The 25,070-nt window shown below is 39.1% G+C and overlaps 1 protein-coding gene across 2 annotated transcripts in view; it reads left to right on the top strand.

Annotated features, from left to right (window-relative positions):
- SNX3 (sorting nexin 3) overlaps positions 1-25,070 on the top strand; it is a 44,232-nt gene that overhangs the window by 6,657 nt on the left and 12,505 nt on the right. The gene's annotated exons all lie outside the window — the stretch shown is intronic.

The raw sequence follows: 25,070 nt of genomic DNA, 5'->3' as shown, positions 1-25,070 counted from the left end.
GCTGAGCCACCCAGGCGCCCCCTTACTATCATCTTTTTAGAGATTTTGCTGATCCTTGGAATTTAGACTGGATTTCCTTCCTGTGTACCCTTGTAGCCCTATAAGGATTAAATTTATTTGCTTGTTTGTGGCTTCCTTTAGTTCCTGTATCTTCCACTATAAATTCCTAGAGGACAGGGACTGTCATAATCCTTCTTATTCAACACCTGGCACTGTACTTGGTATGTAGTGGACAGTATGAATGAATGAAGTTTAGGAAGGTTAAGTAACTTGCCCAAAGTCGTGGGTATTAAATGGCAAAACTGGGATTTGAGTCTGCATTTTCTGACCTTCAGAGCCTGTCCTGAACATTCTCCTCGAGAGCTTTTGAAACTATTTTGATTCTTACTTCATTGGGTAGGGTTGGGATTTGGGAAATGGTAGTTTATTTATTTATTTTTAAGATTTTATTTATTTTATTTTGAGAGAGCGAGTGAGGGAGAGAGCACAAGCAGGGGAAGGGGCAGAGGGAGAAGCTGACTCCCTGCTGAGCAGGGAGCCTGATGCGGGGCTCAATCCCAGGACGCTGGGATCATGACCTGAGCCGAAGGCAGACGCTTAACCGACCGAGCCACTCAGGTGTCCCGGGAGAGAGAGAATCTTAAGCAGGCTCCATACCCAGGGCGGAGAACCCTGAGATCATGACCCGGCTGAAATCAAGAGTTGGACGCTTAACTGACTGAGCCACCCAGGTGCCCCAAGAAAGAAATTCTTGTATTTTGTTAATATTGCCACTCTGTACCTTTTAAGTGGAAAAGTCTAAAATGTTTAACTTTTAGCAGTCTTGGTGACTCTTTGTAGTAGAAATTTTCCCTGTCTTCACCTTCATAATCATGCTTACCAAAAAAGAAAGAAAAAAAAATTGAACTGTTTTTAGGTACTTTGATGTTTTACCATATTGTGCTGCTTTCATGTAAGCAGAGCCAGCAATTTTTTTTTAAAGATTTTTTTTTTTTTTTTAAGATTTTGTTTATTTATTTGACAGAGAGAGATACACAGCGAGAGAGAGAACACAAGCAGGGGGAGTGGGAGAGGGAGAAGCAGGCTTCCCGCAGAGCAGGGAGCCTGACGCAGGGCTCGATCCCAGGACTCTGGGATCATAACCTGAGCCGAAGGCAGACGCTTAACAACTGAGCCACCCAGGCGCCCCAGAGCCAGCAGTTTTTTGAACATCAGATAAGAAAGATGGTGTCCAAGAAAAGCAATACTATAATCTTGGTATTACTTTTTACTGATTTCTTAGTTAAATGACTTAATGCTCTCAACTAGAATTTTACTTCCTTAAGGAAATATTTAGAACCTAGGAATTTTGACATGGCGGTAAAATGTGACATTTGATGTAACTTTCAGGGAAGGTGGTATCCATTAGGATACAGTTTGGGCTGTTCTCACAGAGACTTCAACAATAGAGAGTTTAATTTTTCACATGAGAGGTCTCAGAGGCAGGCCTGGGCTGGTATCATGGCTTGACTCTCAGCTGCCAGCATCACATCCATCTTCTAGCCAAGGGGAAAACGTATTCCTGCCCCATTGCCCTTTTCCTCAAAGGAAGCTGGGAAATCTAGTCACATCTTCAACCATGTGAAGAAAGGAAGGACAGGCACAGTTCTTTGCTTTACCACAATAGCAAAGAAGTAATTGGGATCAGCCCTTCTAGGGTGTGTGGCTTTAGCAACATTCTGATCATCTCTCTTAATTCTTTACTTTTTGCTGATGCCTGATATTTCAAAGTTTAGAGAAAAGGTCATTTGATTTGTAAGAAATGAAATTGAGTTCTCATTAGTTCTGACAGTCTTTTTTTTTAAAGGTTTTTTATTTGAAAGAGTGAGCATGGGGGGGGGGGAGCAGTTCGAGAGGGGGAGGGATAAGCCGACTCCCCACTGAGCAGGGAGCCTTACACAGGGCTCAATCCCAGGACCCCGACCTGAGCCAAAGGCAGACACTTAACCAACTGAGCCACCCAGATGCCCCAGTTTTGACAATTTTAAATGTGAATGAGTTTTGATTTCTTTGATTTCTTCCTGAAAGTTAATTTTGGTGAGTTGAGAAAGGAGACAATCATGAAGACATGGCATATCTGATAGGGTATGGGGTTGGATTAGAGGTGTTGAAAATACATGATTAATCTTTTATTTTTTTCTTCTTCAATGGCTGTTTAAAACTATGGAGGCAGTTTTACTTAGGACCAGCATTTTAGTTGATGGTATCGAATGAAGGAGTATATAATTTGAGCCACCAAAATAAGTGAGTTCAGTGTCTCTTACCAGAGAATCATAGAAGACTTAAAATAATTTTTATCACTGATATAGCATCTCTGTTTGCTTGGCTTTCCTTAAATTATTTCCACACCTGCTACCTATAGATTGTTTGCTTTATGTTTTTTCCCACTCTTGCCTTGTGGGATGAGTTTCTCTGTTCCATAGTAAATTTGGGAATTCTAATCCATACAGAGGAAAAAAGGAGTCTCAAAGCTCCCCTCCTTATGTCCAGTTCTTTGCATCTCACTCCTCTCTTGCCTTGACATTATTCATTATCTTGAAGTAGAAACAGAAGTAGATAAAAGTCTTGTTGGCTAGGCATATATTATGTATTGTCAGGCCTTTATTTAAATTTACACCCAGGGGTGCCTGGGTAGCTCAGTTTGTTGAGCATCCGACCCTTGCTTTCAGCTCAGATCATGATCTCAGGGTTGTGGGATCAAGCCCTGTGTCCAGCCCTGTGCTCAGTGCAGAGTCTGCTGAAGATTTTCTCCCTCTCTCCCTTAAGCTCTCTCTTGTGTGAGTGCACTCTCTCAAATAAATAAATAAAATCTTAAATAGATAAATTTACACCCAGAGATCCCCCCATATTGTGTAACTGAGAACATTTTTTTAAAGATTCATTTATTTGAGAGAGAGAGCATGAGTGGGTGAAGGGGCAAAGGGAGAGAGGAAGGAAGAGGCAGACTCCCTACTGAGTGCGGAACCAGACACGGGGCTTGATCTCACCGCCCTGAGATCATGACCTGAGCTGAAATCAAGAGTCAGAAGCCCAACTGACTGACCACCCAGGCACCCCACTGAGAACATTATTAATAATACACTGATAGATCTAGAGCTTGAGTGAGCAAGCTGTGGGCTTTCCTGTTTTTGTAGTTTTATTGGAAGACTTCCAAAACTTAAGGCAATAAATTTGTGTTTTAAGCTACTAAGTTTGTGATAATTTGTTACAGCAGCAATAGGAAATTAATAAGAATGACCATACCCCTGTACTAAAAATCATTTCCTGGGCACTTGAGTGGCTCAGATGGTTGAGCATCTGCCTTCGGCTCAGATCCCAGGGTCCTGGGATTGAGCTCCATGTTGGGCTCCCTATTCAGCGGGGAGTCTTCTTCTCCCTCCCCCTGCTCTTGTGCTCTTGCTTGCTCTCTCCCTCTCAAATAAATAAATAAAATCTTTTTAAAAAACTGAGTATAAGAGAAAGAATCACATAATCTTTGATACAGTCGTTTATCCTTGCTGTTGTACTCTGGTGCTCTTGTATGAGAGGGAGCCAACTTCTGAGACTAGGCAGATGTAAAATTATGAGTACTGTGTGATGAATACTGTGGATTATTGGCTCTTGGTTAAAATTTAACTTAGAAAAGGTGTTATTCTTTATTACTAGGCCTCTGACCCTCCATAATTCCAGGCAGGGTCTTGGAAGCAATAGTATCTTCCATTCATTGCACACATTAGGAGAAAAGTACTTTGAATTCTGCATCTTGTGATTCTAGGTCTCAAAGTCTAAAATATATTTAAGTATTTCAGGCAGAAAATGTATAACTACACAATTTCTTTTGATGTTACAATTTTTTTTTCTTGGTTTCTATTTTGGAAAGAAACCTGCAGTTAGCTTCAGGCATTTATTTATAGTGAGCAGAAACGGTCTGTTCTTTTAAAATATCCAGATCCATTTGTGACAGGATAGATTTTAAAAATGCAACCTAAAAGGCTATGAGGTATATAAAATATATGTATCAAATACGTAAGGCACCCAGAACTTCTGTATGAAGAAAGTTCAAGAATGTTAAAACTAAGGAAGCATTGTAGAAGAAGGATTCTAATTATAAAATCTGGTGAAACTTTCATAAATTAAGAAAGGATTTATAGGTTAGAGTAGGCTATTAGTTATGAATACTGTTCAGTGGATTATTTAGAAGGAATATGTTCTTTGATTTGCTTTTCTCTAGAACTTTTGATATGCCTTTGTCTAAAACTGTTCTAATATAGTAGCCATTAGCCATATGAGTCTATTTAAATTGAAGTGTTAGATTCAAACTATCAGACATCTATTTGTTTCCTTAGAATTAGAGTTGACTTGTTTGACTTGTCTTTAATTAATTATAAGTGATAATTGGGCTTGAATTACAGGATATGTCATATATAAAGGGACCATTGTATATAGGGCTTTTTCTCTTGAGTTTCTGTAACCTTTTTGCCCCATCTCACTGTGTTTCCAGTCATTGATCACTCACAGTCTGTTCACTGTTACCTCTGGGCCAAACTCCCATGCACTGATACACACCCTGTTCTCTGCTGATTAAGATAGAGAAAATTTCTTAATCCAGTCAAAGGTTAGCGACGTATTTCCTTTATAGGATAATTTTATTATATTGGGAAATTGAGCACAAGTTTGTAAACTATAGTTAAACTATAGCTTAACCAAAGAGAACTGGGATGAGAGTAAATGGTGCCTTTCAGAGTGTATAGAATCTTACTTCTCTTCAGTCCTATACAGGTAGATGTAAAATATGTGTGGTGCCGACAGATTTCAGTTATAGCTGCTTTCAGGTCTGTTTAGAGCACTGGGCCTTCCCATGGTATTTAGCTCAGGCCCCTGAAGTAATTTCCTGTTTTCCAATGAAGTTGGGTCTCTTATAGGTCTTGCTGTGGCCAGTAGAAGAGGAAATGCTTCCCAAAATCCTTTTCTGCCCCACTTCCTCAAGGATTCTTTTTAAAGGCCTCAGAAAAATCTGTTAGATTAAAATGTTGAAGTCTTACATCTAAATTCTCATGTAGGCAAACTAAAAGCAACTCAGCAGTGGATATTAAATTTAGATTGTAAAGCACTTTGATAAATCGGTTTTGTCCCTCAGTTTACACGTTAATATATTCTTTTCGTAAACACCTGAAGTTGGTGAGGAGTCAGAGTTGGCTGCAAAGGGTTGAACAAGCTGCAAAACAAAAACAGCTTCAGTTATAGATTCATTGAAATGTCCTAGAGCACTTCCATTTTTATAACTTCCTAAGTTCTTGGTTGTTGAACAAGTCACCTTGTTATAAAGATGGTTTAAATTGTTACACTTTCTTCGGCAATTTTTGATGGCTTGTGTTTCTGATTAGTGTTTGTCCTAGTTTCACCAGACTTTATTGAAAGAGCACAGTTTCTTATCAGTATCATGTGGTTTCAGAGACATCTTGGTAGTTTTTTGCTATCAGTATTGCCAGAAATTGTATATCCTGTGTCAGAATGTGCAGAGAAATTTTGTTCTTTTAATTTATAGTCGCTATTATTTATTACTATTAATTCGTACACTTGCCCTGATACTGCATTTTGTTTCTCTCCTCTATCAGTCCCTGTGTAGGGCTCCTTACCCCTACGCAATGACAGACTTCATTTTCTTGTTGGGTTTTGACTGCTGTGTTTATGATATTCAAGTTTCATTCTCAAGGAAGCTAAACTTCTCTTTAAATTGGTCGAAGCATCTGGGGCAGTCTTTCCCTACCCAGGGATGGTAGAAAAGAACTGGCAACAGACTTGAGTATTGTATGTGTGAGGGCGCGCTGGGCAGAGGTTGTAGCAGAGGGGCAAAACTATTGACCGCTTACATAGCGTGGATCTCCATTCTTTTAGAACCTCCATTAAGTTTTTGTTCTTTGGGAGATAGTTTAACATAGTCTAAGAACACATAGATTGTGAACTTGAATTCATATCCCAGTTTGCCCAGCCTGTTAATTGAGTGCCCTTGGACAATTAACCCCTCTGAACCTTTTGTCTGTCCTAAAGATGACAGTGTTAACTGTTTTCCTTAGGATTACATGAGAATTAAATGATGTTAAGTGTTATGGACTTTAAATACTATTTCATTTGGGATGCCTGGGTGGCTCAGTCAGTTAAGTGTCTGACTCTTGATCCCAGCTCAGATCTCAGGGTTGTGAGTTCAAGCCCCTCATTAGGCTCCATATTGGGCCTGGAGCCTACTTAAAAAAAAAAAAAATTCTGTCTCATTTATATAATATTAGCTGTTGCTATTATTTAATTACTGAGTTGCCTCTAGCTTTCTATTGCACTATCAGAAAAGAGAAGGAGGTGCCTGACTGGCTCAGTCGATAGAGCATGTGACTCTTGATCTCAGGATTGTGAGTTTGAGCCCCACATTGGGGGTACAGGTTACTTTAAAAAAAGAGAAAAGAAAGTACTGATTTCAGTAAATGGTTTTCTGACATACATTGCCAGACTTGCATTTTTTTCTCCCAAACTCTCTTGATATATCATTGAAACGTTCTTAAGGAAAAGTCAAAACTCTATAGAATCTCTTATATTATTTAAACATGACAATGGATGGTACTGATGGTTGCACAACAGTGTAAATGTACTTAATACTTCAGAGTTCTGTGCACTTAAAAATGTATACTCTGTAACATAAAATGGTAAATTTTCTGTTATGTGTGTTGTATCACTATAAAAAAACAGGGAAACACAAATAATGGAGGAGGAGCAGTTAAGTTAATATAATCTTTTCTTTCAAGTTACCAAAGCAGGGGAGGAAAGCAGTTCTTCATGACCTTTTAACAAGAATCTCAGTCCTTACCCATTTATCTTGTCTTAAAGTCTGTTTTAGAGGTGTCAGGGTGGCTCAGTTGGTTAAGCAACTGACTCTTGGTTTCATCTCAGGTTATGATCTCCAGGTTGTGGGATCGAGCCCTATGCTTAGCACAGAGTCCGCTTCGGATTCTCTCTCCCGCTCCCTTTTTCCCCCTCTGCCCCTCCCCCTACTTGCACATGCCCTCTCACTCTCCAAAAATAAAATCTTTTTTTAAAAAAATTTTAAAGTCTTTTATCTGTTATTAATATAGTCACTCCAGCATTTTTGTGGTTCCTTGTAGGCTATATCATTTTCCATCCTTTCACTTTTAACCTGTTTTTGAATGTTAAATGTGTGTCTTGTGGACAGGATGTAATGAATGGTATCTTTTTTTTAAATCCAGGCTGACAAGCTCTGTCTTTTGATTGAAGGTTTGTTTTATATTTAATGAAATTATTGGTGTGATGGATTTATTTCTGCCATTTGATACTTTTTTCTTTTTTTAAGTTTTTATTTTAATTTCAGTTAGTTAATGTACAGTGTTACATTAGTTTCAGGTGTACAGTATTGTGATTCAGCAATTCCATACATCATCCAGTGCTCATCACAAGTGCACTTCTTTTTAATTTTACTTCACTTATTTATTTTAAAGATTTACTTATTTATTTTACTTATTTATTTTAGAGCGAGAGTGCGCACAAGCGGAATGGGAATAGGGAGAGGGAAGGAGACTCTCAAGCTGACTCCATGCTGAGTGCAGAGCCCAACACAGGGCTTGATCTCACAACCATGAGATCACGAACTGAGCCAAAACCAGGAGTCAGATTTTTAACTGTGTTACCCAGGTGCCCCTTTTTATTTTTTTGCTTTTTTGAGAGAGAGAAAGCATGAGCTGGGCAGGAGGGGCAGATGGGGAGAGGGAGAGAGAATCTCAGACAGGCTCCATGCCAAGGGCAGGGCTCAGTCTCACAACCCTGAGAGCATCACCTGAGCCAAAATCAAGAGTCGGATGCTTAACCAGCTGAGCCACCCAGGTGCCCCACAAGTGCATTTTTTTTTTTTTTTTAAGATTTTATTTATTTATTTGACACAGATATAGCGAGAGAGGGAACACAAGCAGGGGGAGTGGGAGAGGGAGAAGCAGGCTTCCCGCTGACCAGGGAGCCCGATGCGGGGCTTGGCCTGAGCCGAAGGCAGACGCTTAACGACTGAGCCACCCAGGCGCCCCACAAGTGCACTTCTTTTTTTTTTTTTTTTAAAGATTTTATTTATTTATTTGACAGAGAGAGAGAGAACACAAATAGGCAGAGGGAGAGGGAGAAGCAGGCTCCCCGCAGAGCAGGGAGCCCGATGCGGGACTCGATCCTGGGACTCCAGGATCATGACCCGAGCCGAAGGCAGTCGCTCAACCAACTGAGCCACCCAGGCGCCCTACAAGTGCACTTCTTAATACTTATTTATTATATCTCATTTTTGTTTTTCTATTCCTCCTTTATTGCTTTTTTCATTAAATAGATTTTTTTAGCATACCATTTTAATTCTTAAGACCTTTTAAAATTCTTCTTAAGATTATTAGTGTTTGATCTAGGAAGGACAGTGACTCAGCCTTTCACAGTGTAATTCACTTTAATGCTAACTTAATTCTAGTAAAATATATAAGCTTTGCTCCAAATACATCCAGTTCCTCCCCCTTCCTTTGTTTTATATTGTCATGTATATTTATCTTTACGTCGTACAGGGGTAACAAAGAGGTTTATAATTATTTTATGCAGTTGTCTTTTTAATCGTGTAAGAGAGGAGAAAAACACATTTATACATTTACCTGTGTAATTACTTTTACTGCTTCTCTTATTTCTTCATGTGGATCCCAGTAACCATCTGTTGTTATTTCTTTTGAGCCTGAAGGGCTTTCTTCCCCTCCCTCCCTCCCTCCCTGCCTGCCTTCCTTCCTTCCTTCTCTCCCTTTCCTTCTTTTCTTTCTTTTTTCTTAAAGATTTTCATTTATTTGAGAGAGAAAGGCAGAGATAGAGCACGAGCAGGGACGAGAGGGAGAAGCAGCCTCCCCACTGAGCAGGGAGCCCAACGTGGGGCTTGATCTCAGGACCCTAGGATCATGGCCTTCAGCTTAACCGACTGAGCCATGCAGGCACCCCTGAAGGGCTTTCTTTAGTATTTCTTGTAAGGCAGATCTGCTTACTATAAATTCTTACAGTCTTTGTTCATCTGGGAATGGCTTATTTTATATATATACACACATACACACACACACACACACACGCACATATATATGTATGTATTTATTAAGTAGGGTCCATGCCCAGTCTGGAGCCCAGTGTGGGGCTTGAACTCACAGCCCTGAGATCAGTACCTGAGCTGAGATCAAGAGTTGGACGCTTAACTAACTGAGCCACCCAGGTGCCCCTTCTCTTTATTTTTGAAGGATAATTTTGGTGGATATATTAGTTTTCTGTTACTGCATTAAAAATTATCATAAATGTAGCACCTTAAAGTACTGCCTCACCGGTTTCTTTAAGTCAGAAACCTGGGTTTGGCTTAGCTTGGCCCTTTGCTTGGATCTTAAGATCTACAGTCAAGGTTTGATCAGTGTTGTGGTCTCATGTAAGGCCTGGGATTCTTTTCAGGCTTACATGGTTGTTGGGAGAATTCATTTTCTTTTTCTTTTTTTTTAAAGATTTTATTTATTTATTTGATAGAGACATAGTGAGAGAGGGAACACAAGCAGGGGGAGTGGGAGAGGGAGAAGCAGGCTTCCCGCAGAGCAGGGAGCCCGATGTGGGGCTCGATCCCAGGATCCTGGGACCATGACCTGAGCCGAAGGCAGACGCTTAATGACTGAGCCACCCAGGCACCCCCGAATTCATTTTCTTATAGCTGTAAAATTTATAGTGGCCTGAAGTCCTCTTTTTAAGGGGCTCACCTGATTAAGTCAAGTCCACTAAAAAATCTCTTTTGATGAACTCTAAAGACTGATTAACCTTATCTGCAGAAGTCCTTCATCTTTGCCGTATAATGTAACTCAGTCATGAAAGTGACATCCATCGTATTTGTAGGCCTCTCCCACACTCATATGGGAGGTGTGTATACCAGGGATGGGAATTGGTGGGGAGGTGCATACCAGATTTCTCTCTACCACTGAATATAGACTTTGTTGTATCTTCTTTCAGCCTTCTGAATATTCCAGTGCTTCCTAGTCTCTGTTGTTTAAGGGGAGAAGTCAGCTGTTAATTTTATTGTGTGTCTCCCTATATGTGATGAGTCATTTGTCTCTTACCATTTTCAAGATTTTCTGGTTGTCTTTGGCTTTTAATAGTTTGACCATGAAAAAAAAAAAATAGTTTGACCATGATGTTTGTAGGTATGGATCTCTTTATGTTTCTCCTACTTGGAATTCATGGAGTTTCTTGGATGTGTAGTATAAAGATTTTAATCAGATTTGGGAAGTCTTCAGCCATTATTCTTTTTTTTCTTCTTATTGTGAGTCTCCCATTACTTGTGTGTTGGTACCTGTGGTGGAGTCTCACAGGTTTCTGAGGCACTGTTTGTTCTGTTCTCTTTTTGTTCTTCAGAATGAACAATTTCTATTGATCTCTCGTCATTTGCTGATTCCTCTTGTCTGCCCCTCAAATCTGTTGAGCCCGTCCAGTGAATTTTTCATTGCAGTTATTGCACTTGTCTCTCTCTCTTTTTTAAGATTTTATTTTTAAGTAATCTCCACACTCAACCTGGGGCTTGAACTCAACAACCCTGAGATCACGAGTTGCATGCTCTACTGACTGAACCAGCCAGGCGCCCCAGTTATTACACTTTTCAACTCCAGAAGACTTGGGTCTTCATTATAATCTCTTTTTGTTGAGATGCTCTATTCATTGAGTCATTGTCATCATACTTTTCCTTGAATGGTTTTCTTTAAGCCGTACTTTCCTTTAAGCGTGGTTTCTTTTAGTTACTTGACATATTTATTATAATAGCTGCTTTGAAATCCTTGTCAGCTAATTCAGCAGCTGAACCTCTTCAGAGAGTTTCTATTGAAAACAATTGTTTTTTCCCTGTGTATAGAATACGCTTTCCTGTTTCTTTGCATGTTTCATAATACTTTTTTTTTAAGCTGAACCTTTTATTTTGTTTGAACATTTTAGACAATATATTTTTATTTATTTTTTAAATATTTTATTTATTTGAGAGCGTGAGCAAGCACGAACAGGGGGAGGGGCAGAGGGAGAGGGAGAAGCAGACTCCCCTCTGAGCACAGAGCCCAAGTCAGGGCTCAATCCCGGAACCCTGAGATCATGACCCAAGCAGAAGTCAGACACTTAACCAACTGAGCCACCCAGGTGCCCCTTAGATAATATATTTTATTTTATTTTATTTTATTATTATTTTTTAAAGATTTTATTTATTTGACAGAGAGAGACATAACGAGAGAGGAAACACAAGCAGGGGGAGTGGGCGAGGGAGAAGCAGGCCTCCCGCGGAGCACGGAGCCTGAAGCAGGGCTCGATCCCAGGACCCTTGGATCATGACCTGAGCCGAAGGCAGACACTAAACAACTGAGCCACCCCAGGCGCCCCTAGATAATACATTTTAGAGACTCATGAATTATATCATCTCCCACCTCTCCCACACGGGAGGGGGTCTATTTCTATATATTTTTTTAAGGACCTGCCTGCACAAAGTCTGTAGTGTGCTGTTGCCAGTATCTCTGATTTTTTTCCCCCAATTCTTGTTTGTTTTTTAAGCCTGGTTTCCTAGGGGTCAGCCTTGGACAGCATAGCTTAGTGGTTAGCCAGTGACTTGGTCAGAGGTTCTGCGTAAGCACCTTGAGCCATAAGGCTTCTGCCCTTAGACAATGAATTTGTATGTAGGTTGGGGAATGAATTCAAAGCATAGGCAATTTATAAGTTCCAACTTCTACTTTGTGCCAAGTCTTCTCATGTCCATGATTCTTCTGTATCTGTGAAAGACCCCACAGCCAGAGATAAGTAGGGTCCTTGCCAGTCTTTCCTAAGCCTGCATGCCGCTTTGTGCAAGCACAGAGCCTTTCAGACCACCAGGATAACGTATTAAGGTCCGTCATGGTTGTGCCATTCTCAGGACATCTCTGCTAAATTTCCGTCAAGTATATTCATTTGTTTCTTGCCCTAGTCAATCTTGGAACCATTGGCTGATGCAGTATTGGCCTTCCCCATTGTTTGCCACCAAGATCACTGTTCTTCTCAACAGTACCCCCTGCATATGGAATTTTTCTGCAATCTTCTCTTAATCAGTTATCCCCCTCTAGCAGTGATGGTGCTGGTTTTGCCCCACACTGGTAAAACTATCATTGATGGATTAAAACACCACAGACTTGTGCTCTTACCTGAGGTTCACGATTTTTTCTTAAATAAATGCTTTTCGATTTGTTATATGTCTTCAGCCAATTTTCAGAATCCTGATATGGTTGTTTTTGACATGTTTGTCTAGTTTTATCATTGATTTGCGGGGGGAGAGGTGGGAGAGGTTTTGCTTAGCTCTTCACCATTCCAGCAGCAACCACTGCTCAGCAGGAGGCCTGCTTCTCCTTCTCTCACTCCCCCCAAAACTTACCGTTTTGCATTCTACCTTTTTTTGAGGTTTTATATTTTGAAGAGATCTTACTAATATTACTGTGCTTTTAATGTTAATTTATGTGTGCTCAGAAGCACTTTTTATGCAATGTTTAAATGTTTTTTAAGGCCTCTTGATCAAATATTACTTAGCTTCTTGCACATAGTAGTTGTTTCTAGATATGTCTCCTGAGGCAAGGGAAACAAAAGCAAAAATGAACTGTTGGGACTTGATGAAGATAAAAGCTTCTGCACAGTGAAGGAAGCAATCAACAAAACTAAAAGCTAGCCTGTGGAATGGGAGAAGACACTTGCAAATGACATGTCTGATAAGGGTTAGTATCCAAAATATATAAAGAACTAACCAAACTCAACACCCAAAAAACACAAATAATCCAGTTAAGAAATGGGCAGAAGACATGAATAGACACTTTTCCAAAGAAGACATCCAGATGGCTAACAGACACATGAAAAGATGCTGAACATCACTCATCATCAGGGAAATACAAATCAAAACCACATTGAGATGCCACCTAACACCTGTCAGAATGGCTAAAATTAACAACACAGGAAACAATAGGTACTGGCAAAGATGCAGAGAAAGGGGAACCCTCTTGCACTGTTGGTGGGAATGCAAGCTTGTGCAGCCACTCTGGAGAACAATATGGAGGTTCCTCAAAAAGTTAAAAATAGAAACTACTCTATGATCTAGTAAACGCACTACTAGGTATTTACCCAAAGGATACAAAAATACTGATTTGAAAGGGTGCATGTATCCCGATGTTTATAACAGCATTATCAGCAATAGCCAAACTATGGAGAGAGCCCAAATATCCATCGACTGATGACTGGATAAAGAAGTGGTGTGCATGTGCGCACACGCGAACACACATACACACTGGAATATTACTTAGCCATCAAAAAGAATGAAATCTTGCCATTTGCAGTTATGTGGATGGAGCTAGAATGTATTATGCTAAGCAAAATAAGTCAGATAGAAGAAGACAAATACCATGTGATTTCACTCATTTCTGGAATTTAAGAAACAAAGCAGATGAACATATGGAAAGGGGACAAAAAAAAGAGAGAGGGAAACAAACCATAAGAGACTCTTTTTTAAAAGATTTTATTTATTTATTTGACAGACAGTGAGAGAAGGAACACAAGCAGGGGGAGTGAGAGAGGGAGAAGCAGGCCTCCCACTGATCAGGGAGCCCGATGTGGGGCTCGATCCCAGGACCCTGGGATCATGACCTGAGCCAAAGGCAGACGCCCAACGACTGAGCCACCCAGGTGCCCCCCATAAGAGACTCTTAAAAATAGAGAACAAACTGAGGGTTGTTGGAGGGAGGTGGGTGGGAGATGGGTTAAATGTTGATGGGTATTAAGGAGGGCACTTGTTATGATGAGCACTGGGTGTTGTATGTATATGATGAATCACTGAATTCTACTCCTGAAACCAATATTGCACTGTATGTTACCTAACTAGAATTTAACTAAAAATTTGAAAAAAAGATAAATGTGGCATGGTATTTGCTCTACACTCAATACCCAGGAAGTGATAATATGTGTGAAGTAGTAATAGTTTCTCTTTAATTATTGATGTAAATGGCAGTATCGTCATTTTAAAGATGATGTAACTGAGATTTAGAGAAGGGAAGTAACTTTTTTTTTTAAAGATTTTATTTATTTATTTGAGAGAGAGAATGAGAGACAGAGAGCATGAGAGGGAGGAGGGTCAGAGGGAGAAGCAGACTCCCTGCTGAGCAGGGAGCCTGACGTGGGACTCGATCCCAGGACTCCAGGATCATGACCTGAGCCGAAGGCAGCCGCTTAACCAACTGAGCCACCCAGGCGCCCGGAAAGTAACATTTTTTAAAAGATTTATTTATTTTATAGAGACAGCGAGAGCTGAGGAAGGACAGAGGGAGAGAGAGAGAAGCAGACTCCCCGCTTAGCATAGAGCCTGATGCAGGGCTTGATCCCAGCACCCTGAGATTAGGACCTGAGCAGAACCCAAGAGTCGAATGCTCAACCTACTGAGCCACCCAGGTGCCTCAGAAAAATTTTTAGTCTTAAAGCCTCTAAGCCTAAACGGTTGTACATATATGTCTTTATCATAATAATGTACTCCCAAGATTGTGTAGTCTTACAGAAACTTGCCCCATGGTATTGTAGTATCTATAATTTCTTTCTCCTTACCCTTATCTATCCTTGTCTATATAAAGTCTGCTAATCAGGGGCCATGTCCATGTATTTAGTCAGCGTTTGTGGTAGATTCTCAATACTTTTATTCTGTATGGTTCTTCACATTATAAGTAACATCAGTGGCTTATGAGACTCCATAATTAATATTTATAAGTGTCATGACTTAAAATATTTACCACACTTCCAAATAGTTTGGGGGCTAGAGGTGAAGGATCTGGAATGATTTCCTTTTCTTACAAACTTTACAACTCAGAGGAGAGAGCAAGAGATGGAAAGTATGAGGAGAAAAGAGGCTAGATTAAGTACTCAGAAATGAACTTAAATTTTGAGGGACAGAACCCAGCCCCACCACAAACACTGATAATACCTAACAGTTAAAGAGAGTATGCTGGCAAGAAATTTTTTGGCTTATACTGACTTAATTATTAATGTATTGAAATCTTTTTTTTTTTTTTTAAGATTTTATTTATTTGAAAGAGAGAAAGAGAGAATGAGCGATGTGGGACCTGATCCTGGAACTCCGGGATCATGACCTGAGCCGAAGGTAGACACTTAACTGACTGAGCCACCCAGGCGTCCTGTATTGAAATCTTTGATGACAAGTTACAAAACTCTTGTGACCTGTGCTTTTTCCAATGATGTATTATGAGGGTTCTTAAGAGAGTTAACGGTTTCTAATAAAAGGATTTTGTGTTAGTGATTTGAGTACTTTTGGGTTATAAGAACAATAATCACTCTTTGTGGGGCTTTATGGAAGGAATAAAGTATTGTAATGATACTGCTGTCAGTCTCTAAATTTAAAGCATGCGTGTATATAGTATTTAATATCATTGTCTAGTTGGTCTTATTATAGCTAATCACTCTCAGAAGAGAAAGGGTTTATTAACATAAGCATCACTCGTGTCTTCAAGAATTAAGACTCATTAAATACCTGTTTTCATGTTCCAGGTAATATTTCATTCTTTGAACAAACACCTCAGTGTAATTCTTTTATAATGTAGGTGGTAAATTATTTCATACTCTGTTCTTAGAGGTTTATCAAGTTAATGCAGAGAAAGCAATTTAATCTTAAATTACAACTTATTTTAGGACCTTGCTATTGTTTAGAGTAGAAGAATTTCAGTTTGGGTGCCTGGGTGGCTCAGTTGGTTAAACAACTGCCTTTGGCTCGGGTCATGATCCTGGAGTCCCAGGATCGAGTACCACATTGGGCTCCCTACTCGGCGGGGAGTCGTCTTCTCCCTCTGACCTTCCCCCCTCTCATGCTCTCTCTCTCTCTCATTCTCTCTCAAATAAATAAATAAAATCTTTAAAAAAAAGAAAAAAAATTCAGTTCATCTTATCACCTGCTTAAATTATGGAAGAACACTTCCGTAATTGAATAATCTATAACCAATGAACTTTTTAAAGATTTTCTGGGAACCTCAGCTGCTCAGAACATAGTCAAGAGCTAATAAGCAAAAAAGTTAACAGCAAAGGGTTAAAAAAAAAAGAAGTCTATATACTTATTAGGTACCACGTTTTTATATGTGAAATACTGTCCTCTCAGTATGCTGCTTGTTTAGCATAATTCTACCAAAGTCAGGTTACTGATTCAGTTACCTGTTACCGTGTAATAGACAGCCCCAAAAGTTGGTGGCTTAAAACAACTGACATTCACTTTATCACAATTCTGCAGTTTGGTCAGGTCTTAGAAGGAACAGCTTATCTCTGTTTTCCTTGATATCTGCTGGAGCACCTTGACGGGCTGGAGGATTTATTTCCAAGATGATTCAGTCATATGGCTGGCTGGCAAGTTGGTGCTGGCACCAACTGGGAGTTCAGCTGGAGCTGTTGATCAAGTCCTGAGTCTTCTTTCATGTGGATAGCTAGACTTCTAACAGAATAGTGTCTGGGTTCCAAGAGAGAAAGTCTTTCTGTGAACAGATGTTCCAAGAGGACAAGCCTCAGTTCACAAATACTTAACTAATATGCCATTCATCAGAGGCGGTTACATGGCCAAGTCGATGAGAGAAAGGATACAGAAAGCATGATTTATTGCAGGTAACCAAAGTTAATAGCCTACTACAGTTATGTGCCTCCTCAGTCTGTAGTGAAATAGCCTCCCTGGGGGCCGTTTTGAAGCCTTAACATTCATAGCCTTTGGCTCAGTAATTTCACCTCTAGCGGTTTGTCTTAAGGAAAGTATATAAATTTCCTGGAACTGTATCAAGGTTTCATCTAACTCTCATCCATAGCATTTTGCCAAGGGTGAAGTAGCTGGTTAATGCAGGATTAAAACCAGATTGTCTGGTTCCAGAGCTGTGTGCTTAATCATTGTAGTATACCACCTATTATGTAGATAATGTCTGTATATAATCATGTTAATGATATAAATGAGAAGCTTATAACATATTTAATAAAAATAGAAGTATATATAAAAATCTGAAAGGATATATATCAAAATATCTACAAAGGAATGTGTATTACTGTTCTAATTTTTTCAATTATAAAGATACTTTTTATGAGCCTGCCATGCAAACTTAATACATTCCTCATATGTATATGGTTTTTTTTTAAAGAATTTTTAATTTTTAAGTAATCTGCACCCAACATGAGGCTTGAGCTCACAACCCCAAGATCAAGAGTTGCATGCTCCACCGAATGAGCCAACCAGGCACCCCTTAGATCTATTTTAATTCTGCTCTATTTCTTTAATCCCTCCCCACCCTCCCGAGTTCATGCTATACGTATCTCTTGAGGAGGAGATCCTTTTTAGATCCCTGTAGTCCATATGTGCATATATAGAAGTTTAGAATACACTTACTGAATAGAGTTTCTTAACTAATATTCCTCCGCTGGTTTCCACATTATAGTTTTACCTACAATGACTTTGCATCCCATTTCCAGTTATCCTCATAATGGTTAGTTCCAAATCACTATACTTGAGGAGGTAAAATATTATTGCCTATGATTATTTTGGCTAAACTAAAATGACTTGGTGATCATACAGATTCCTTAGTTCCCGTACCCTGTTTCACAGTTAGTAGGTCTAGGACAGTGGTTCTAGGGCACTGATTCTCAACCCTGGCTGCACCTTAGAATTACCCAAAAACACTGATGTTAGAGTTCCACCTCAGGCTAATTTGAATGAGATTCTGTAGGTGGTGGCACTTCGGATGTGTGGTAATGGGTGGCTGTTTACAACTCTTGAGACAATTCTCACCATGAGGCAAGTAGGGAAGATACAGAAGATAGTTCTGCACTTTTCAAATAGTTCAAAAAAGGTCGTAGACTATTAATAAGCAGTTTTCTTTCAGAAGCCTATATGGGATTGTATAAATATTCATGAACTATTAGGAACAAATTTTTCTTTACAGTGGAATTGTTACTGCAGTTTCCTTAAAGGTTTAAAGGTGAAAACCTTGTGAGTCTTGTTGCCAATTCGCAGATGAAGAATATGGTCAAAGTAGGAAGAGTAGGGGCACCTGGGTGGCTCAGTCGTTAAGCGTCTGCCTTCGGCTCAGGTCATGATCCCAGGGTCCTGGGATCGAGCCCTGCATCGGGCTCCCTGCTCAGCGGGAAGCCTGCTTCTCCCTCTCCCACTCCCCCTGCTTGTGTTCCCTCTCTCACTGTCTCTCTCTCTCTGTCAAATAAATAAATCTTTAAAAAAAAAAGGAAGAGTATATGGAATTACTTGATTTATGCATTAAAGCAGTCTAGATTATTTCTTCTCTACTGTTTTGGATATTATGCTGTAAAGGATACTTCTTTCATGTTGTACACCTGAAACTAATATCATATTGTATGTCAACTATACTTCAATTTAAAAAAAAAAAGAATACTTCTTTTAAAATAATGGGAAATTGTATCACTGGAAGGCCATGTCCTTATTTTATTATTTTTTTTTAAAGAAAGAAACTAAACTAAATACCTTGGCTTACTGACAATCTACATTTCAAAGGTTCTCTGGACTAAAAGCTTATTCTTCACTTAAATGACTTCTCCCCAGCCATATTTAGAGTTCATCTAGGTTATAAACCATATCTCCAGTTATTCATGCTGTTCCAGATTGGGTAAAACAAGTATCAAAAGTACTGACGGGCCAGATAATAGCTTAAGCACTTCTCAGCTTATCCTTTATCTCTAGATGTAGATATTTGGAGAAATGCAGCCCTTTAATGAGAACCTGAGTGAGGCATCCATTTACATCTCTTAGGATTGGTTAAATAGAGTAAGGTCTGTTGAGTATACTTTTGATGTTGTTGCCAGTCTCTTTTTTCAAATGTATACATGACACTATCTGAAGAAATACTAGAAACACCTAGTAAACATTTTTCTAATATCTATTGTTAAGCTATATTCAGGTGATCACATTTTGAGGCTTGGTTTTCTATTTGGCTATCAGTGATAATCAGGTTACATAAAGGGTATCTGTGAGCTTCTGACTTTTAATAGGTCGGCCTGTGTAAGTGTGTAAGACCCAGCTTTTTGGAGACCAGTGTGACAGTTTCCTCTGCTTAAATGTGAAGGGAGCACTTTTTTTTAGAGGTCTGTACCATGATTTTAAAAATCTGCTCTATAGTATATAATACCTGTTTGGGTTCCTGATGATTTTACTCTTTGTCATTAGTAATACCTTTTGGGAAATGGCTGGTTTCTCTTTTATATAAATGGTAGGGTTTAAAAAAATTTTGTATCCGTGTATAGTTGACACAGTGTTATATTAGTTTCAGGTGTACATCATGATTCAGAGTGTCTATAGGTTATGCCATGCTCACCACTAAATAGCAGTTTTAGAGTACAGGTGTACAGACGTCTCATAACCTTTCATCCCTTTGGAGTTTTGTTTCTGGTATATTATTATATAACAGATAATACTGAATAGTTTCCTTCAAGTTTTTAGTCTTATTCTTTGGGAATTGTTGAATGTCCCAGGTATCTTGTGTAATTAGTCCATTACCTTTTCATGTGCTCTGCAAAATATATTTTCTTCTTGCAAATGAAAAGGCAAGATACACAGAAGCTTGAGAATTGCCCTGAATTTTTCCTAAGGCAAGTACAAATATCCAGGGCTTCATTTTAGCCAAATAGACTGTAAATCCTCTTCTGAATCTGTTTAGTAAATCAAATTGTGAACAAAATATACTTAACATATCTGTATGTTGACACTATTATTTGGTAGTGCAGTAAGCTAGTCTCCGCATGGTTGAAGTGAGGCAAATAACTTTACCTAAAAATGTGAATTTCTCCAAGAAGCAGGATTCATTCTGTGCTCTGACGATTCTATAAGCTTTAAATTTAAGTGGATAAATTCCAAATGGCACTAAATTTTATTAGACAGCAAGTGCAAGAATAAGGAAAAAAAACTTACTGTAAAGAGGAAAAAAAGGTAACTTTACAGTTGGATAAATCTGGCTGACTTAACCTTAATCAGGTGATCCAATAATAGGACAAACTGACATCATGTCTTTCTGATGTGATGTACTGAGAAGGCTTCAACGTTCCTTCCATTAGGAACATTCCTGACAGAAATGCAGGACATGAAACTGGTCAGGAGGAAACAGACAAACTCAAACGTATAATGTATCTCAAATATCTGCCCTTCAGTGTTTAAAATTGTCAGTGTCGGGGCGCCTGGGTGGCTCAGTCGTTAAACGTCTGCCTTCGGCTCAGGTCATGATCCCAGGGTCCTGGGATCGAGCCCCGCATCGGGCTCCCTGCTCGGCGGGAAGCCTGCTTCTCCCTCTCCCACTCCCCCTGCTTGTGTTCTCTCTCTCACTGTCTCTCTCTCTCTCTGTCAAATAAATAAATAAAATCTTAAAAAATAAAATTGTCAGTGTCTTGAATGGCAAAGCATCAGGAAGACTTCTAAATTGAAAGAGATTAAAGATACAACAAGGCAGAGCTTGATTCTTAATTGGATTCCGATTTTTAAAAAGTTTTAAAGGGACAACTGTAAGATTTGAATATGGACTGTATATCAATGTTAATGTCCTGTATTTGGTCCTTGTTCTGTGGTTATATAAAAGAATGTTCTTAGGAAATGCACACCAAAGTGCTTGATGGTAAAGGGTTATGATGTCTGCAGTTAGCTCTCAAATGGTTCAGCAAAAATAACTGCGTGTAGAAGATTGAGAAAGCAAATGTAACAATAACAACAATTGGTTAAAGGTAAAGGAGAGTATTATGAGAACTTTTTGCTGAGTGTTAAAAGATACAAAAGCGGTAATGTAAGAAAACAACTTAGACTTACTGTGCAGTTGTTGGGTGTATGATTCTAGCATGTTTATATATATTACCTCATTTTATCATTACATCATTCTTGTTTTTTTTTTTTAAAGATTTTATTTGTTTGACAGAGGCACAGCGAGAGAGGGAACACAAGCAGGGGGAGTGGGAGAGGGAGAAGCAGGCCTCCCACGGAGCAGGGAGCCGATGCGGGGCTCGATCCCAGGACCCTGGGATCATGACCTGAGCTGAAGGCAGACGCTTAACGACTGAGCCACCCAGGCGCCCCTACAACATCATTCTTATGATTATAAGAACATGGCCTTCCAGAACCACACATCTAATTTATTTCAAAATATTTATCCCTTGAATGATTTCCCAAGCAGTAGAAGAGAAATTGTCTGGGCTCGTTCAACTTCTAAACCATCTATTTTGATACACTTTCACACTATTATCCCCAGTTTATAGATGAGCAAATTGAAAAATAGATTAACTAGCCCAAGTCATACAGCTATGTGACAGTGCCGGAATTTGAACCTAGACAGAGACTGAGCTCTTAACCACTGTTGTGGTTGAGAAAGAGTAGGGTTACTGACTTTAATTTTCTTTGACTGCAGAAGGAATAGTATGACTACTGTAAAGTTTTGTAAAACAAGATATTAAAAATCTTAAATTTGACTAAAATCTCATTTCTTTATCTGAAGCATTGAATGCTTTTTTTTTTTTTTTAAGGTTTTATTTATTTGAGAGAGCACGAGCAGGGTGAGGGGCAGAGGGAGAAGCCGACTCCCTGCCAAGCAGGGAGCCTGACGTGGGGCTCCATCTTGGGACTCTGGGATCATGACCTGAGCCCAAGGCAGATGCCAAATCGGCTGAGCCACCCAGGCGCCCCACATTGAATGCTTTTCATTTGCATTTTCTCTATTTTTCTATTCTCTTTTTCATTTATTTCCACTCTGATCTGTATTATTTCCTTTCTTCTGCTTGTTTTGTGTTTAGTTCTTCTAGTTTCCTAAGGTGGAAGTTTATTCATTTGAGATATTCATCTTTTTTAATGCAGACGTTTACAGCTATAAATTTCCATCTAAGCACTGGTTTAGCTGCTTGTTGGATGATCATTTGAACCAATCAGACATGTTACAGTAATATTTTCCAAACTTTGTGTTAATCACCTGGGGAATTTTTTTAAAAGGTTCGTTCCCGGCGTGCTGGGTAGCTCAGTCATTTGAGCATTGGATTCTTGATTCCAGCTCAAGTCATGATCTTGTGGTTGTGGAACTGAGCCCTGCATCCTGCATCTGCACTGAATGCGGAGTCTGCTTGTCCCTCTCCCTCCCTTCTACCTCTCCTTGAGCTTGCCCTCTCTCTTTTTCTCTAAAATAAGTAAAATCTTGGGGTGCCTGGGTGGCTCAGTCAATTAAGCATTTGCCTTTGGCTCAGGTCATGATCCCAGGGTCCTGGAAATGAGCCCTGCATTGGGCTCCCTGCTCAGTGGGGAGTCTGCTTCTCCCTCTCCCTCTACCTGCCACTCCCCCTGCTTGTGGTCACGCAAGCTCGCGCTCTCTCCCTCTCTCTCTCTTTCTGTCAAATAAATAAAATCTTAAAAAAAAATAAGTAAAATCTTTAAAGGGTTCATTCCCCTAAAAACTGATTTAGTTGCTCTGAGGCAGGCCTCAAGACTGGTTTTTTTGTTTGTTTTTAAAGACTACCCAGATGTGGCTACCATCTGAAAACTTACCAAGCTATACCCTCGATGTTATTTGTTCACTTTTCTATGCTTATGTTATACTTCTACTTAAGAAATTGTTTCAAAGTACCTAGGTAATTCTGAAGCATCACTTGATTTAAGAACCACTGATATCTTTAATTTTAGTAGTGGGGGTAGGATATAGAGTAGAGATTTTGGTTTCTTTTTCTCTGACTTTTTAACATTGTGCCATGTATTTATTGATTTGATTTATTTGATCTGTTTGTTTATTTTAGAGAGAGTAGGGGGAAGGGGCAGAGGGAGAGTTTTAAGAAGACTCTGCACTGAGCACCGAGCCCCACTAGGGGCTTGATCTCGTGACCCTGAGGTCACGATCTGAGCCAAAACCGAGAGTCAGATGCTTAACCATCTGAGCCACCCAGGCATCCCCCCAAAAATGTTAATAAGTAGTGGTGACATATTAACTAGTATTTGGGTTGTAATAATTAAAAAGGCATATTTTGGAATGGTGAATAAAATCAGGTTTTTTTTTTTTTTTTTTTTTAGATTTTATTTATTTATTTGAGAGAGAGAGAGAGCATGAACAGGAGCAGGGGCAGAGGGAGAAGGAGAAGCAGACTTCCCGTGGAGCAGGGAGCCCAACTCGGGGCTTGATCCCAGGACCCTGGGATAATGACCTGAGCTGAAGGCAGATGCTTAACCGACTGAGCTACCCTGGTTCCCCAGTGGATAAAATGGTTTTTACAAACTTTATGAATTCTTGGCAACCTTCTTATCTTTTTGAGAGGCAGATAATTATAATTCTTTGCTTTTTAAATGTTAGTTTGGGCCATAGCCCTGACATAATTTTAAATTACTCTTAATACTGGATTTCTTACGTAGATCTTATGAGAATAGTTGATGTGTTTGTAGGAGCCTGTGTCTTTGCTTCAGATTTATAATGAAACATAGGTTGTACAACTTTCACAGTTACATGAATGCAATTGAAAAGACCAAGGTTACTCAAACTCACCTTCAGCATTTACTGATAATAGGTACCTATACAGATAGGTAAAGATTATGGCTTAGTTTATGGTTCTTGCCTGATGGACTTTAGTTTTACTTGTCTCTGATCTTGCCTGTCTCTGATCGCTGTTCCTCCAAATAAAAAATTGTCATTTTATACAAATGGCTGAGTTTGACACTTTTACCTATTAGGTAAAATAACAGTAGTTAGGCAGAAAATAGTGGCTTCTAGTTTATGCTCATTCTGAGCAATTTAGAACAACTTCTAAAATTAAGGGGAAAATACGAATGTCAGGATGAGAGAATACTAAATGTTGCCTTTTAAAAGTTTCAAAGTTTTGGTCATCTTAAATAAGTTAACCATATTTAAGTCTGATTTACATTTACTTTCAGAATTCACCACTTTATTTCTCTCTGGATAAGTCTATAAAGCAGTTTAAATGAAATCCAAAGTAAAACCTATAAGGAATTTTTGCTTTAATTTGCCTCAGTAGTCTGGCTCTTGTGCATATTCTTCAAGCGGATAAACCTTAGAAATGGCTAGAACCAACTGTTCTTTTTTTTTTTTTTAAGATATAATTGACATGGGACACCTGGCTGGCTCAGTCGGAAGAGTTAGTGACTCTTGATCTCCAGTTTGTGAGTTTGGGCCCATGGTGGGTGTAGAGTTTATTTAACTAAATAAAACTTAAAAAAAAAAAAAAGATATAATTGACATGTTACATTAGTTTCAGGTGTACAACATAATGATCCCATATTTGCATACTTTGTGAAATGATCACAGTAAGTCTAGTTAACATCTCCCACCATACATAGTTACAAAAAATTTTTCTTTCTTGTGATGAGAACAGAACCAACTGTACTTAATGGCCCTCATGCACAAACATATAGCTAATCTGTCCAGTTCTGTGGTTTCAACTTTTGTGGTAATTTCTCTGTGCTGTTTTTCTGTTCCAAAGTTTTTTTCCTGTTCAGAGATGTTTATTAACTCCTGGTGCTAACAGATACATACCTTAACCAGATACTCAGGGCACAGTTTAACCTTTTCAGTTTTCCCATGATCTGTGCTTTAGAATACTCAGCATGTAGTTCACACTATTCTCAACTATCTTCCTACGGTATGGCTTACTCCATGTGTTAAAAGAATACTGGCCAAATCCAGTATCAATTCCTTTGTGCTTTTATTACACAAATGGTATCATACTGTATATACTGTTCTGAAACTTTTTTTTTAAGATTTTATTTTTTTATGCAATCTCTACCCCCAACATGGGACTTGAATTCATTACCCTGAGATCAAGAGTCACATGCTCAAAAAAAAAAGGTCGCATGCTCTGAAACTTCTATTTAACACATCTCAGGCAGGCTTTCTGATCAGCCTATGGCTGAATTTTAGTTTATAAAAGCTGTATATTTCATTTTATGTTTGTAACAGTTTAGTAGATTTTGTTTGTTTTATTATTACGTGAAC

The sequence above is a fragment of the Mirounga angustirostris genome, unplaced genomic scaffold (assembly GCF_029215605.1).
Source record: "Mirounga angustirostris isolate CCGP_5_RB_7025 unplaced genomic scaffold, mMirAng1.0.hap1 SCAF_8, whole genome shotgun sequence".
NCBI classification, from domain to species: Eukaryota; Metazoa; Chordata; class Mammalia; order Carnivora; family Phocidae; genus Mirounga; species Mirounga angustirostris.
The sequence above is the reverse complement of the archived record's forward strand: the minus strand, read 5'-3'. Positions and strand labels throughout refer to the sequence as shown.